Source organism: Bubalus bubalis, chromosome 1, assembly GCF_019923935.1.
Source record: "Bubalus bubalis isolate 160015118507 breed Murrah chromosome 1, NDDB_SH_1, whole genome shotgun sequence".
Taxonomy (NCBI): Eukaryota; Metazoa; Chordata; class Mammalia; order Artiodactyla; family Bovidae; genus Bubalus; species Bubalus bubalis.
In genome coordinates, this window is record NC_059157.1 from 125,300,540 (window position 1) to 125,317,878 (window position 17,339).

Below are 17,339 nucleotides of genomic sequence, written 5' to 3' on the forward strand. Positions count from 1 at the left end.
CGGACACAACTGAGCGACTGAACTGAACTGAACTGAAAGTACAGTTTTCATAATCTTAGGCATGTACCCATTTTCAGAATATCACATGACCTATCACAAAGTTTGACACAAAGAGATGTGTTCTTTTTTGGGACATTTTAAGTGGAGCAAAAAAGAACGTTATTGATAGGGATTGAGGGGGTGGGGCTGAAAGAAGAGAAGGAGGCCCTATCTATGGCAGTAATCCATTTGATGTTGTTGTTCAGTCATCCGGTTGTGTCCAACTCTTTATGATCCCATGGACTGCAGTATGCCAGGCCTCCCTGTCCCTCACCACCTCCCAAAGCTGGCCCAAGTTTATGTCTACTGCATCAATAATGCTATCCAGCCATCTGATCCTCTGATGCCTTCTTCTCCTTTCTGCCCTCAATTTTTCCCAACCTCACTGACTTTTTCAATGAGTCGGCTGTTTGCATCAGGTGACCAAATTAATGGAGCTTCAGCTTCAGTATCAGTCCTTCCAATGAATATTCAGGGTTGATTTCCTTTAATCAACTGGTTTGATTCCTTTAATCAACTAGTTTTATCTCCTTGCTGTCCAAGGGACTCTCAGGAGTCTTCTCCAGCACAATAGTTTAAAGGCATCAATTCTTTGGTGTTCTGCCTTCTTTATGGTTCAGCTTTCACAACTGTATATGAGCACTGGGAAGATCGTAGCCTTGACTACATGGACCTTTGTCAGCAGAGTGATGTCTCTGCTTTTCAACAGGCTGTCTAGGTTTGTCATCACTTTCCTGCCACTTTCCTGCCAGAAGAAGCAATCATCTTCTGATTTCATGGCTGCAGTCACCATCTATAATGATTTTAGAGCCCTAGAAGAGGAAAATTGTCACTGCTTCCACATTTTCCCCTTCTATATGCCATGAATTAATGGGACCAGGTGCCTTGATCTTATTTTTTTTTTTAGTATTTAGTTTTAAGTCGGTTTTTTCACTCTCTTCCTTCACCCTCATCAAAAGGTTCTTTATTTCCTCTTAGCTTTCTGCCATTAGAGTCGTATCATCCACATATCTGAGCTTGTTGATGTTTCTCCTGCCTATCTTGATTCCAGCTTGCAACCCATACAGCCCAGCATTTCTCATGATGTGCTCAGCGTACTAGTTAAATAAACAGGGTGACAACAGACTACACTGTCATACTCCTTTCTCAACCCTGAACCAATCAATTGTTCCATACAGGGTTCAAACTGTTGCTTCTTGACTTGCATACAGATTTCTCAGGAAGCAGGTAAGATGGTCTGGTATTCCCATCTCTTTAAGAGCTTTCCACAGTTTCTTATGATCCACACAGCCAAAGGCTTTAGTGTAGTCAATGAAACAGAGGTAGATACTTTATTTCAATAATTACTCTAGCTTGGGAATAGATGGAGATGGAAGGATTGGCTTGGTTAAAGGAAAGAAGCAAGAAACAAGAAATGTAGTCCTTAATGTAGAGATAATTTTACATTTTAAATATCTCTTTCCAGAGAAAACTCTAATTCAAAAATATATACACACCCCAATGTTTATAGCAGCACTTTTTTACATGGAAGCAACTTAAATATCCATTGACAGATGAATGGATAAAGGAGATGTGAGATAGATATATACACACACACACACACACACACAATGGAATATTAGCCATAAAAAGAATGAAATAATGCCATTTGTAGTAACATCGATGGACCTAGAGATTATGAGATTAAGTGAAGTAAGTCTGAAAGAGAAAGACAAATATTGTATGATTTCACTTATTTGTGGAATAAATAAAAAAAATTTGTGGAATAAATAAAAAAAAGATACAAGTGAACTTATTTATAAATCAGAAACAGACTCACAGATATAGATAACAAACTTATGGTTACCAAAGGGAAAAGGGAGGGAAGGGATAAATTAGGAGTTTGGGATTAACATATACACACTACTATAAAATAAACAAGGACCAAAAATAGAAATCATTCCAAGCATCTTTTCTGACCACAATGCAGTAAGATTAGATCTCAATTACAAGAGAAAAACTATTAAAAATTCCAACATATGGAGGCTGAACAACACGCTGCTGAATAACCAACAAATCACAGAAGAAATCAAAAAAGAAATCAAAATTTGCATAGAAACGAATGAAAATGAAAACACAACAACCCAAAACCTGTGGGACACGGTAAAAGCAGTCCTAAGGGGAAAGTTCATAGCAATACAGGCACACCTCAAGAAACAAGAAAAAAGTCAAATAAATAACCTAACTCTACACCTAAAGCAACTAGAAAAGGAAGAAATGAAGAACCCCAGGGTTAGTAGAAGGAAAGAAATCTTAAAACTTAGGGCAGAAATAAATGCAAAAGAAACAAAAGAGATCATAGCAAAAATCAACAAAACCAAAAGCTGGTTTTTGAAAGGATAAATAAAATTGACAGACCATTAGCCAGACTCATCAAGAAATAAAGGGAGAAAAATCAAATCCATAAAATTAGAAATGAAAATGGAGAGATCACAACAGACAACACAGAAATACAAAGGATCGTAAGTACTATCAACAATTATATGCCAATAAAATGGACAACGTGGAAGAAATGGACAAATTCTTAGAAAAGTATAACTTTCCAAAACTCGACCAGGAAGAAATAGAAAATCTTAACAGACCTATCACAAACACGGAAATTGAAACTGTAATCAAAAATCTTCCAGCAAACAAAAGCCCAGGTCCAGACGGCTTCACAGCTGAATTCTACCAAAAATTTAGAGAAGAGCTAACACCTATCCTGCTCAAACTCTTCCAGAAAATTGCAGAGGATGGTAAACTTCCAAACTCATTCTATGAGGCCACCATCACCCTAATACCAAAACCTGACAAAGATCCCACAAAAAAAGAAAACTACAGGCCAATATCACTGATGAACATAGATGCAAAAATCCTTAACAAAATTCTAGCAATCAGAATCCAACAACACATTAAAAAAATCATACACCATGACCAAGTGGGCTTTATCCCAGGGATGCAAGGATTCTTCAATAACCGCAAATCAATCAATGTAATACACCACATTAACAAATTGAAAAATAAAAACCATATGATTATCTCAATAGATGCAGAGAAAGCCTTTGACAAAATTCAACATCCATTTATGATCAAAACTCTCCAGAAAGCAGGAATAGAAGGAACATATCTCAACATAATAAAAGCTATATATGACAAACCCACAGCAAACATTATCCTCAATGGTGAAAAATTGAAAGCATTTCCTCTAAAGTCAGGAACAAGACAAGGGTGCCCACTTTCACCATTACTATTCAACATAGTTTTGGAAGTTTTGGCCACAGCAATCAGAGCAGAAAAAGAAATAAAAGGAATCCAAATTGGAAAAGAAGAAGTAAAGCTCTCACTGTTTGCAGATGACATGATCCTCTACACAGAAAACCCTAAAGACTCCACCAGAAATTTACTAGAACTAATCAATGACTATAGTAAAGTTGCAGGATATAAAATCAACACACAGAAATCCCTTGCATTCCTATACACTAATAATGAGAAAACAGAAAGAGAAATTAAGGAAACAATTCCATTCACCATTGCAACGGAAAGAATAAAATACTTAGGAATATATCTACCTAAAGAAACTAAAGACCTATATATAGAAAACTATAAAACACTGGTGAAAGAAATCAAAGAGGACACTAACAGATGGAGAAATATACCATGTTCATGGATTGGAAGAATCAATATAGTGAAAATGAGTATACTACCCAAAGCAATCTATAGATTCAATGCAATCCCTATCAAGCTACCAATGATATTCTTCACAGAGCTAGAACAAATAATTTCACAATTTGTATGGAAAAACAAAAAACCTCGAATAGCCAAAGCGATCTTGAGAAAGAAGAATGGAACTGGAGGAATCAACCTGCCTGACTTCAGGCTCTACTACAAAGCCACAGTTATCAAGACAGTATGGTACTGGCACAAAGACAGAAATATAGATCAATGGAACAAAATAGAAAGCTCAGAGATAAATCCATGCACATATGGACACCTTATCTTTGACAAAGGAGGCAAGAATATACAATGGATTAAAGACAATCTCTTTAACAAGTGGTGCTGGGAAATCTGGTCAACCACTTGTAAAAGAATGAAACTAGAACACTTTCTAACACCATACACAAAAATAAACTCAAAATGGATTAAAGATCTCAATGTAAGACCAGAAACTATAAAACTCCTAGAGGAGAACATAGGCAAAACACTCTCTGACATACATCACAGCAGGATCCTCTATGACCCATCTCCCAGAATATTGGAAATAAAAGCAAAAATAAACAAATGGGACCTAATTAACCTTAAAAGCTTCTGCACATCAAAGGAAACTATTAGCAAGGTGAAAAGACAGCCTTCAGAATGGGAGAAGATAATAGCAAATGAAGCAACTGACAAACAACTAATCTCGAGAATATACAAGCAACTCCTACAGCTCAACTCCAGAAAAATAAATGACCCAATCAAAAAATGGGCCAAAGAACTAAATAGACATTTCTCCAAAGAAGACATACAGATGGCTAACAAACACATGAAAAGATGCTCAACATCACTCATTATCAGAGAAATGCAAATCAAAACCACTATGAGGTACCATTTCACGCCAGTCAGAATGGCTGCGACCCAAAAGTCTACAAGTAATAAATGCTGGAGAGGGCGTGGAGAAAAGGGAACCCTCTTACACTGTTGGTGGGAATGCAAACTAGTACAGCCACTATGGAGAACAGTGTGGAGATTCCTTAAAAAACTGGAAATAGAACTGCCTTATGATCCAGCAATCCCACTGCTGGGCATACACACTGAGGAAACCAGAAGGGAAAGAGACACGTGTACCCCAATGTTCATCACAGCACTGTTTATAATAGCCAGGGCATGGAAGCAACCTAGATGTCCATCAGCAGATGAATGGATAAGAAAGCAGTGGTACATATACACAATGGAGTATTACTCAGCCATTAAAAAGAATACATTTGAATGAGTTCTAATGAGGTGGATGAAACTGGAGCCTATTATACAGAGTGAAGTAAGCCAGAAAGAAAAACACCAATACAGTATACTAATGCATATATATGGAATTTAGAAAGATGGTAACAATAACCCTGTGTACGAGACAGCAAAAGAGACACTGATGTATAGAACAGTCTTATGGACTCTGTGAGAGAGGGAGAGGGTGGGAAGATTTGGGAGAATGGCATTGAAACATGTAAAATATCATGTATGAAATGAGTTGCCAGTCCAGGTTCGATGCACAATACTGGATGCTTGGGGCTGGTGCACTGGGACGACCCAGAGGGATGGAATGGGGAGGGAGGAGGGAGGAGGGTTCAGGATGGGGAATGCACGTATACCTGTGGCGGATTCATTTTGATATTTGGCAAAACTAGTACAATTATGTAAAGTTTAAAAAATAAAATAAAATTTAAAATAAAATAAAATAAAATAAACAAGGACCTACTGTATCACATAGGGAACTATATTCAATATTTTGTAATAACTTAAAAAAGTCTCTTTGATTAGTTAGCATAAACAGTATAGGTATATGGAACATAAATACAGAAAAGACATTTAAGGTGATCAATTGGGGGAATAGTGAGGCTGAATGATTCCTAACCTAAGTCTGTTTCTCCTGCCTCAGTGTTTCAGAGCACAGAAAGGTGAATTCTGGACTAGGAGTCCCTGATGTGCATCTCTTAGACCCTAGGATGACTTGTTCATAAAGAGGCAGAGTCAGGACTCAAACTTCTCTGATGCCACACAAAGTCTCATGAAAGAAGGGGCTTGTCTGAAGAAAAAATGAGTTGCTCGTGGTAGGACAGGCAGAAGGTATATGGAGCCACCTGGGAGAATCTGAGTGGGGATCTTACTGCCGCTGCTCTGAGGCTGGCTCTGTCTGAGCTGGGGCTCCTGGGAATGTCCTAGGAAAGACTGCTGCTCTGGTTAGGATGTGCATGCATGCTAAGTCTTTTCAGTTATGTCTGACTCTTTGTGACCCCATTACCTTGAATGTAATGGGATGGGATGGTTTTACTCTTCATCATGGCCCCTGCACTGCACATATGGATAGTGACAAACACAAGAAGGAACCAGCGAAGTTAAGAAAAAGCAGAATTAGACAGTTGTCTTGAAGAGATCAAATCATACATTTATCAAATATCTATCACCTACTGGTTCTTAACCCCAGGCAGGGCATAGCCCAGCAGGAAAGACACATATGTAAAAGAGCATCTAGCTTTATTTTGCCCTGTCTCACTTTTCTCAGTTTATCCTTTTAGTTAAGAGCATAGATCTGGAGCCAGCCCAGAGTGGATTGCCGTGCCCTTTCCCAGGGGATATTCCCCACTCAGGGATTGACCCATGTCTCCTGCATCTCCTGCATTGGCAGGTGTGTTCTTTACCCTGGGAAGCCCAGTCCCTTTAACTTCTCTGTGACTCAGTTTCTTCATCAAAAAAGTAGGGACAGTAACACTACCTACCTAACAGGGCTGTAGTGAAGATTGAATGAGGTTTAAAAAATAGTATTGACACCCATTAGGAAACTGACACATATACACTACAATGTATAGCATTGACAACTGATGAGAAGCTACTACACAGCACAGGGAATTCTGCTCAGTGCTATATGGTGACCTAAATCAGAAGAAAATCCAAAAAGAGGGGATAGATGTATATGTGTAGCTGGTTCACTTTGCTGTACAGCAGAAATTAATACAACATTGTAAAGCAACTATACTCCAATAAATTTTTTAAAATAGTTATTGGCACTTAGTAAACAAATAGAAGTCTTTTCTAGTTTTCTATTGTTGCTATGTTGCATGTTTCTTTGTAAGTTACCATAAAGTCTTTGGTCTATCTATCTGTAGTGGTACAGGGTGAAAAAATCTACAAAAAGTGTGTATATAAGGACTCCGAGAGCACACTAGTCACTTAGGAACCCAGTCTGGGCAGAGATACATAGTCCCATCACATCTTCTTATCTACTCTCAAACTCGCTCTGCACCATGGACCTCCCTGCATGAGGCCAGGGCTACCTCAGGATTCATGTCCAGGCCCTGTCTGAATCGTCAACTCTTTTGTAAAAGGTGAAATACGAGTTGTGAAAGGAGCAGGAAGCCCAGAGCCTGCTGCTGCTCAGGCCCATGGCTAAGCCTCCTGAGAACACCATTCCAGACAGCAAAAATCACACTCAGAAGATAATAGAGAAAAGTTTTTAGATAGAACCAGAAGGGATGTATAAAATCAAAAGAACTGAAACAAAAACAAATTTTCAGAGGCAGTTTGTTTCAGGTTTTCTGTGAAAACTTGTTTGGTGTCCGGCCTTGCACAGTCCATCTAGGAAGCTGGGGCTTGCCTTGATAAAAAAGCATTTGGGTATTTTAGGGGAGAAAGAACTATGAGCCTGAAGAGAGCTGGCCCCGGACTGGAGGGTGGCCAACTCCAGGCTGCTTAACCTACAAACAGAGCCCTGGACTCCCCTTCTTGACAACCACCGTCTCTTCTTCAGCACAGGTGGTTTTAGAACCAGAGTCAGAACTATCTGGGCACTGTTCCAAAGCTGTCGTGAAGCTGTAATAGAGCAAGGTCTCTAGGTTCCACTTCGTGGCTACCACAGGCCAATCCAGGAAGCCAGCAGGCGGAAGCTCACCCATTCGTGGGCTTTTCTTTCATAGCTGACTCACTTTACACAGCTCCTCACTCCTGCCCCAGGCATTAACCACCGCACCAAGTTCTCACCTTAGGCTGTGTTTCCAGAAGAACCCCAATCAAGACAAAGAGCAACTTAATTTTCCTTCACTTCCTGCCCATGTGTGAAAAGGCAGTTTCCAGTCTGACATGGAAGGAACTTAGAAGTCACCACTCCCATCCCTACAACAAGAAAAAAGCTGAACAAACAACATCAACAACTCTTCTTAGATTCACGAGAGCAAACCACTTCCCTGAAAACTGGAGGAAAAGGTTGGGGGATACAGAGGATCACAGATTTTTGCTGTCAAATGCTCAGAAGCAGAAGCCACCACAGGAAATAGTAGCAGCAGGAACTGGAGCCTTAGTAGCCAAGAATGGGAATTTAAAAAATCCAGGGGGCCCAGGCTTAAGGTGTGGGAGTGTTCCCAGCCTTTTGTGAGTTTTCCCTCTAGGAAAAACTCACTAGGAAGATGGAAAAGTCTTCCTGTGCTTCAGCCAGGGAAGGAGAAAAAAAAAAAAAAAAAGACATTTTTCAAAACACCTAGAACTCTCTGTTCTTTAAGTCTGCCTTTAAGGAAAACTGTTTCACTGGAGCATGACACATTTGGATTTTACAAAAGCCTAGCTGACCTGGGGGGACAAGAACTATCCAAATGCCAGTCCTTCCATCCTACACTGTGGGGGATGAGATGATTCCTCTCCTTTTCTGCTCAGTAATGAGTACAAAGCCCACCAAACCTTCAGCGCTGAGGATGCTGAGTCTGGCATACACTTAGGGTGAGGCTACCTCTATGCTGCTTTCCAGGAGAGGAGCCAGGTCCCACATAGGTCAAACTAATTCTCTACTCATCTCATAATACCTGGGGGAGGAATAACGAATTCAGCTATCAAGATTTCTAAACATACAACTAGAATCATTAAACTACCAAGCCACAGAAGAGATTTTAAAGGGCCTCTCAGGCCTATTCTTTAGTTTCTTGCTTTGTAATGGTTAACATTTGAATTACAAGTAAAAATTCAGGTACTATTTCTAGACCAACTCAGGGAGAAAGGCATTGAACTTAAAATTAGAAAACAAGGGTATAGATTCCACCTCTAATACTTATTGAGTTACTTAAGATCGTTGAACTTTAATGTTTTCATCTACCAAATGGAAATAATAATACCCATTTCATTAGGTTTAATGGTATATATACTGTCGTAGCCACGTCTTCCAGGAAACAAACTCACTCAGAAGGACAATGCAGATAGTGGAGTGCAGTTTATTACACCGGCGGGCCCAAGGCAGAGTCTCCTCTTAGACAAGGACCCCGACCAGCATTCGTGAAAATCTTTTATACCCCATGTGTACTGAACCCACCACTCCAAATTCCTTGAGACTTACGTAAACCAAGGAAAATACAATCCCAATAACCCCATCACTCACATGCTATGTGCTCATGTGCTCAAACAGTCAAACAATTAGCCAATAATCAATAAACTCAAGGTTACACTCTGATAGATACAGAAAAATGTATGGCCTGTCTGGAGGAAGGGGTGATTAGTGTATGTTTTCTCTTAGGCGATGAGTAACCTAGATATGATCTTCAAGGTTCCTCTGTCTGGAGGGGGTCTTATCCTTCTGTTGTTGTTTTCATAGGTACTAAACACAGAGTTCAGAGTCCATTGGAAAGGTGGCCAAGCATGATCAGCATGAACAGGCCTAAGATGGAGTCCAGGCCCTATGAATTCCTTCTTCAGTACTAATATGTTTTAGATGTGAACCATAACTACAAAATATCAGATAGTATTTTAAAAAACAAGAAACTCTTTCAAGCCTCTAGATCTTGGATGGAATAGAACCTTTGAACTGGATATATAAAGGATAAAAAAGAGATAAGGACCTTTATATGTAAAGGAGAGAGATATATAAGACCAAGAACCTAGAAAATATCTGTATGTTGTGGAGAAGAAAAGCAGAAGATAAAATGAACAACTAAATTTTAGAGCACTTTATCTTAGATATGTTTATCACCATATTAATGTTATTCTTGCAATAGCCCAATGGCATATGACTCTTAATAAGAAATGTTTCAGAACAGATGTGTATAATGGAACTTTGTAAAATCTGAAAGTTCAGGCTGACCTCTGGAAATTCTGATTCTGCATGTCTGGGGATGAGGAAGTCATATATTTTTTAAAATTTCCAAGAATGATACCAAAATACACTCCTGCATAAAAATCACTATAAATTAGAAGTCTGAGACTCAGGAAGCTTGAGCAAATCCTAAGATCTAACATGCTGCTGTTGTTTAGTCGCTAACTCGTGTCCGACTCCTTTGTGACCCCCATGAACTATAGCCTGTCAGGCTCCTCTGTCCATGGAATTTCCCAGGCAAGAATGCTCTAGTGTGTTGCCATTTTCTCCTCCAGGGGATCTTCCCCACCCAGGGATCGAACCCGCATCTCCCATATTGCAGGTGGATTCTTTACTGCTGAGCCAAGACCTAACACACAAGTGGCAGAAATAGGAAGTAAATCGAGGTACTTTAAATCCCACTTGTGTACTTTTTTCCCACTGTGCTGGTCTGGAAAGCAAGGTCAGCCTTAATTAGTTATGGCTGAGCTGACCCGGCACCAGAAAGCTGCTTGCTCTCTGATGGATGGAGGCCAAGAGACAGCCACAGTCCTAACGTACGAATTTAATTAACAGCAGCACACACTGGAATCCAGGGAGAGTAGCTACAAACATGAAGGCAGACCATCCAGGACCACGGCAACAGAAGCAGGAGGCGCCACACGGTCTGCCACTGTTCACACTAATAAGCCGAACTGGCTTTTCACCTCTGCAGCTTTGGTCTGCCATGAAAGTATAGCTCGGGCGTCAGTGAGAGCCCCAGCGCCTCTCCTGACGTGAGTGAGAATTTTCAACAAATGCAAAGAGCAGCTAGGACCCCAGGCCAGGAGCAGGAAACAAGCAGACTCAAAGCCACAGACTCACCCAGGGGTGGTTTTGTGAGTTCATGAAAGGACTCCTGATTGTGACCTCAGTGTAGGTATTTTGCAAAGATTCAGCATTGCCACCCTACAGGATAGTTCATGAGATTCATGCTGGAGTAATTTTACAATATAACCTAGGGTCTTCCACTGAAGTTATTGATTTCACTGGAGTTCATTGTGACAGGCTGTTTTGTGTATCTGTCCTTGGGGTACTCTTCATTCTCAGCTACAAGATTGAAGATCAGGTTTTCCATTGTTGTTGCGGAAAAAGAGGTCAAAGCTATAGCTCTCCTTGCCAACTCTTCAGAGTTTTTTTTTTTCCATTTAATTTTTAAAAATCCAGATACATTATAACCCTGAATCAATGAGGAGGAGTCTGTCTGGCCCTGTGATCACTTTTAATTACAAGGTATCAGTTGCAGGTGTCAGGTCTGAAGAGAGAGATCAGTGAGGGCAGCTACTTCAGAACAAAACCCGCCCTGTACATGACCCGCCCCAGAGATGGAGAGGCTGGGAGATTATAGGTGATGAATGCTGCTTGAGGCATCAGCTCTGTTGCACTATTTTCTCTCCCTGACCTTCCATTATAGTCCCACGATTTATAATGTGCTGTCATGTCCAATTTTGGTCACGGCCTGATGATTGTCATAAGGCTGTAAACACTCTGAGGTTTTACTTTTTTGTGTGTTTTCTCACACTTTGTATTTGTTATAATCCATGTCACCCAATAATGAATTGACTTTTTTTATCTATTTTTTTCTTCTTGTTAAGCTCCTGAGGTTTGGGAAATGAATATTCAAAGTACTGATATGTGGAACTGAGCTGAAAAATTATTCTGGCATAGATATTTAGAGAGAAGAAAATGAGATATTATTGCAGGGAATTTGATAAACATCAGTTTAGTTCAGTTGAAATATTGATATTTCTCCTGGTAATCTTGATTCCAGCTTGTGCTTCATCCCACCCAGCGTTTCTCATGATGCACTCTGTATATAAGCTAAATAAGCAGGGTGACAATATACAGCCTTGATGTACTCCTTTCTCTATTTGGAACCAGTCTGTTGTTCTATGTCCAGTTCTAACTGTTGCTTCCTGACCTGGATCAAATTAGGAGTTAGAGGATCTGGATTTGAATCCAGGCTGTGCCACTAGCTGATTGCCATGATCTGGACATATTGCCTCAACTCCCTGCCCCAGCTTCCCCTTCTGCATAGTAGAACATTGGACTAGATGGTCTCCAAGTTCAGTTCCAGATCTGGCATTCTGTAATAGATCAATTCTCTGTATCTACATTAGGGGATGTAAAAGAGTACTCCAGTGTCCTGAGTTAGTGCTGCTGTCCCAAGTGTACAGTAGAGTAGTGCCTTGAGTGCCATCCTTCACAAGTGCCATCTCCTGGTGGGCTTTTCCTTCAGAGAAAACTGGGGTACTCCCAGTTAGCTAAGGAGGAGATCTGGAATATACATGCTGGAAGAGAAAAAAGCTAGTGCACAGGGATAAGGCAGTGTCTGAGAAGAGGTAAGAATGGCAAAGTAAATGGGACTATTTACCTTGAGGAAGGGAAAATGCACTAGACAGATGGTACCTGGAGTGACCAAAAATTATACAGGGGCAAGAGAAAGCAACCTTCAAGTCACTGAGCACATCATGGACCATATTCATTTGTAGCCTTCTGAAATATTTCCATTCTTCTCTGCACAATTTCATTAAGTGCAAGTGCTAGAGAGATTTGAAGTGTAACAAGTACTATTGAATCTGGATTTATGGATGAAATCCAATTGAGAACCAAAAACAAAACAAGACATTACTTAGAATCTGAACATATCCTGAGAAGAATGATATACTTGTATTCTGCCAAGATGAATCAGCTTCAATGAGGAAATTCCATCTTAAATTCCTGACCCCCTTCATTTTCAATCACCTTCACCTCTATTTATTTAATTCACCCAATCTCGTGGCCATGTTACTCGACCTTGTCATGTTCTAGATTATCAGTGTGCTTCCTTCTCTTCCACTCTACTATAACTGTGTCCATCTCCACAAAACTCTAACCCTGCTGTTACACTGGCTTGCCCTCAGGAGATCGCCTTACCTCACCCATGGGGAAAGTTGAAATCTTCAAATGAAAATATCCTCAACTTTCTGCCACCAAGAGTATAAACTCTATTTTATCTGCATCCATCTTTTGTCCTTCTCTACTGCTTTTATAGCAAGATGTCCTTCAACATAAACTAAGCAATGACATTTTAATTTCCTATTTTATATGTTAACCTTTTTGTCTACCAACCCCTTCATTCAGCATTTAAAGTGTTGAAGTCTTGTTTTTCCCCTCAAAAAGCCCCCAATCTGAACCCCACATTCTCTTCCAGCTACCAGTGAGCTCTCTGCCTTCACCATACCCAAGTCACTTATACTCACTGCCTCCACTTCCTTACCTCCCACTTACTCCTCAACCTACCCCACCAGACTTCTCTGCTCCCCACACACCATTGAAACCAGTCTAACTCTTGTCTCCCTCAAACTACTATTGATAAATTCATTGGGTAATTCTTAGTCTTTATATTATTTGATCTCCATGCAAAATTTTATACTCTTGGCCTCCTTGAAACAATCTTCCTTTGACTTCTATGATATCATACCTTCCTGCTTTGTGGTGTTTGGTTTTTCTGCTCAACTTTCTGGCTACTTTCTGAGTTTCTTTGCAATTTTTTTTTTTTCTGTGCCTGTTAGTGCCCCTCAGAGTTCTGCCTTCTCATCTCATCTCATTTGGTCATCCTGAGAATTCTTAATATACCCTGATGACCATCTACAGTTCCAGTCTCTCCCACATTTATAACTTGATCTTCTGTTATCACCTGAACATCTCTACTTTTATTTCCACAGGACTTTCAATGCATCTAGAATATAATTTATTATTTTATTTCACAAACCAGCTCCTTTACCTTGGTTTCCTATTTCAGTCAATGGCATTACAGCCATCCATCTTTTAGCACAAGTAGGAAATCTAGATGCCGACCTCCCCCTCTTCTCCATCTGTTTCTGAACTCTCAAACGAATCATCATGCTCCGCCAGTTGTTCCTTCTAAGTCAATATCTTTGAAATCCCTTCATTTCTTCTCCTGCCATCCTAGTTGGGTAATCAATATCTCTATCCCTCCTCCTTTGTCAATCCATTTTCTAAACTGCACCAAAAGTGATCTAAAATTCAGATCTTACTATGCCAATCCCCCACCAAATACTGTGGTTCCTTACTCCTCTTAAGAGGAAGGCCAAACTCCGTGACTTGACCCCATAACCCTTCATGATCTGAACTCTGCTTGCCTCTTTCAGACCAGAGTTCTCAACCTCAGCACTATTGACATTTGGGGCTAAATAATTCTTTATTGTGGGAGACTTTCCTGTGCATTCTAGGATATTTAGCAGCATCCCTGGCCTCTACCCACTAGATACTAGTCACACCATCTCCCCAGGAAAGTCTCCAGACATTGCCAAATGTACCCTAGTGGCAAAATCAGCCTGGGTGGAGAACCACTTCTTGAGACTAATCAGTCACTACACCTGACACCCTATATAGAACTTATAGTCGCCCTATATAGTCACACTAGCTTTTCCTTATTCTTCTACTGAGCCACTTTTTATTTTATATTTGTGATAGATTTTTAAATATGTAATTCGCATAGCTTACGACTTACCCAAAGTGCACCAATTCATAGGTTTTTAGTATATTCACAGAGTGGTTAAACCATGCAATCAACTTTGGAACATTTTCATCAGCCAAATTGAAGCTTCATATCCATAAGGAACCACTCCTCTTTTTCCTCCAACCCCCGCCCAGCCCACCCACACTCTAGGCCGATACCAGTCTACTTTATGTCACTATAGAGCTGTCTTTTCTGGACATTTCGTATAAATGGAGTCATACAACACTGTGGTATTTTATAAATTAGCATAATGTTTTCAAGATCCATCCATGTTATAACATGTATCAGTACTTCATTCCTTTTTATTGCTGAATAACAGTCTATATCACGGTATTTTTGAGGCTTGCTCATTAATTTAATGAATGGGTGTGTGTTCAGTCACTTCAGTCATATATGACTCTTTGCCACCCTGTGGACTGTAGACCACCAGGCTTCTCTGTCCATTGGGATTCTCCAGGCAAGAATACTGGAGTAGGTTACCATGCCTTCCTCAAGGGGAGCCTCCCAGTTCAGGGATTGAACCCACATCTCTTATGTCTTCTACATTGGCAGGTGAATTTTCTACCACTAGCGCCATCTGGGAAGCCCAATATAATGGATACCCTGCATTTTTTTCTCTTTCATTCAGACACTGTCCTTATCGTCATTATATGATTCTCTCTTTGCACACTTCAACTCCTAAGTTCTAGACAGTTATGTTGTGATGTGGCTTAAACAGGCCATTTGGGAAGCGATTTGTTCTGATCCTATATTAATAATTGTGCTTCTTCTCAGTGAAGACTTTCTTAAACTACACTCTCTATCCTGACCCCTTTCCTTCCCTCTCCCCTCAACTTACAGCTGGGCTTGGTAAGGGCGTAACTTTGGGACTGTTATGCTGGTGCCCCGTGCATTTTTTGGTCAAAGCACCACATTATTTGCTGTCTATCCTGTCATTAGTCTCACTAATAGAAACTGTTTGAAGGCAAAGACAATGTTTTATCATTAATACTGCCAGCACCTGGCATGTAGTCTGGCACATGTTAAGCTTTGTAATAATTTTTTTTTTGGTGGAAAGAACTAAAGAAAGAAAGGATCACGGGTTTGATAGCCTACCTGGTATTGTGGTTTTCCTGGATCTGGACCTGGCTTAGTCCTGGTCGGGCTTCCTAGAGATGGAGTCTTGTCTCTGCATGGGGTCTGGAAGCGTTGGCAATGACCTGCTGTCAGTCTGTCTGACAGCATTCCCAGGTGGCTCACTGCTGCTTTGCCCCTGCCTTCACCTCATGCGAAGAGTTGACTCATTGGAAAAAGACTCTGATGCTGGGAGGGATTGGGGGCAAGAGGAGAAGGAGACGACAGAGGATGAGATGGCTGGATGGCATCACTGACTCGATGGACGTGAGTCTGAGTGAACTCCGGGAGTTGGTGATGGACAGGGAGGCCTGGCGTGCTGCGATTCATGGGGTCGCAAAGAGTCAGACACGACTGAGCGACTGCTCTGATCTTATCACCTTCCAATACACAACCAACTCTCCTGGACTCCTTGTTGACCGACTTCACATTGACTTGCTGATCTGAGTGCCATCTCACTCTCTCTCACTGTTCTCTTGTGATCTCATGCTTTAGCTTGTCTCTATCTTTTTCTTTTTTCAAGATTTTTTTTAATGTAGACTGTTTTTAGTCTTTATTGAATTTGTTACAATATAGATTCTGTTTTACATTTTGGTTTTTTGGCCTGTACCTCCTGCACTGGAAGGCTAAGTGCTAACCACTGAATCATAAGAGAAGTTCTAGCTTGTCTCTTGAGTGGACCAGGAGTTCAGTCCAAGGAAGTACTGAGTGGACAGCCTTGTTCAGGCAGCTGGACCCACTACTGTGAAGGTTAGAGGAAAAGCATGTTTCTCTTGAACACAAGACCCCAAAAAGTAACCTCTCTCTTACTCTCTGCTGACTGAAGCAGTGTGGAAAGATGTGTTCTATGGTTTACGTAAGATTTATGCTGTTTGTTATGTAACAAACAGAGCATTGTTTTAAGTGCTTTTTGTAACTTGCTCAGTCTTCATAATGTGAGGTTGCTCCCATCCTTATCTGCCTCTCAGGTGGAGAAACAAAGGACTTGAATGTTCACTATCACACAGTTGCTGAGTGGCAGAGCCAGGAATCAAACCAGGTTCTCTAGCCCTAGAATCGCTATGATGCCTCTCTCTCTGCTATGCCTTTCTACATGCTAACCCTCTGGCCAGAAAGCCCCTCTATCTCCTCTTCACCTGACCAACTCCCACCCATCTCTTAAGTGTTAGCTCAGATGATTTCCTTCTCTGATAAGTAAGTTTTGAACTACTTCCTCAAGCCTGGATTTGGCACCCAATTCAGGAGATTTCCCTGGATTCCTGGCACCCAATGCAGGAGATGCAAGAGACATGGGTTCAATCCCTGGCTTGGGAAGATCCCTTGGAATAGGAAACGGCAACCCATTCCAGTATTCTTGCCTGGAAAATTCCATGGACAGAGGAGCCTGGAGGGCTACAGTCCATGGGGTCACAGAGTTGGACACAACTGAGCACACACGCACACTGTGTATTCTCAAAGTGAAAGAAAGTGAAAGTGAGGTTGTTCAGTCGTGTCCGATTCTTTGTGACCCCATGGACAGTAGCCTACGAGGCTCCACCACCCATGGATTTTCCAGGTAAGAATACTGGAGTGGACTGCCATTTCCTACTCCATGTATTCTCAAAGCAGCTGGTATTTCTCCTTTTATTTCACACTTACAAATCTACTGACTTGACTATCATTTCTTCTATGACCTAAACTCTTTGAGAGCAGAAATATTTTCCATCTGGTAGGCCACTGTACTTCCCACATTTAGGAATGAAATATCTGGCAAGAAGTAGGTGCTCAAAAGTCTTTCTTACATAAATAAATGAATCTAAATGTCCATATTTAATG